Raw genomic sequence first — 534 nt, 5'->3', positions numbered from 1 at the left:
CTGACATTGAAACAGATACTCGCTTTTCGTCTACTTTCGACTAGACTGTTTTTGAATTTTATCTGTTTTTCGTTTATATTTGTGATCTATATTATCACTGTTGGGATAACTGCTAATGCTATCGTCATTTCTATTGCTATCGTCATTTACAGAGCGATATGTCAACAGAATACTGCCCACCATAATTCCGGTCTTGTCTTCCCAGTGACCTCTTCTCCGCTCCGGCGAGAGTGACCTGTGCTCCCACGGGGTCAAAACACTGACCGGAGATGTCAATTCTCCAACTCCTTTCGCCTCTTCCCGAATGTTCTCTCGACCCAGCGCTCCTTCGGGTGACCTTCCGAAGGCGTCGCGGCCCAGGACGGCGAGAAGCAAGGCGAGGAGGGCGTGCGTGTCCATGCGTGGCGCGACCTGGAATGACACGACGGACACAGAATTTGATTATTAGGAGGGGAAGGATGTTCTAGTCTTCGCGCATACGAACGGAAATGTGGAAAAGCTAGCAGCAAGGATTCATATGTACCGATTCATATG

This window comes from Penaeus monodon, chromosome 28 (assembly GCF_015228065.2).
Source record: "Penaeus monodon isolate SGIC_2016 chromosome 28, NSTDA_Pmon_1, whole genome shotgun sequence".
NCBI lineage: Eukaryota > Metazoa > Arthropoda > Malacostraca > Decapoda > Penaeidae > Penaeus > Penaeus monodon.
The sequence above is the reverse complement of the archived record's forward strand: the minus strand, read 5'-3'. Positions refer to the sequence as shown.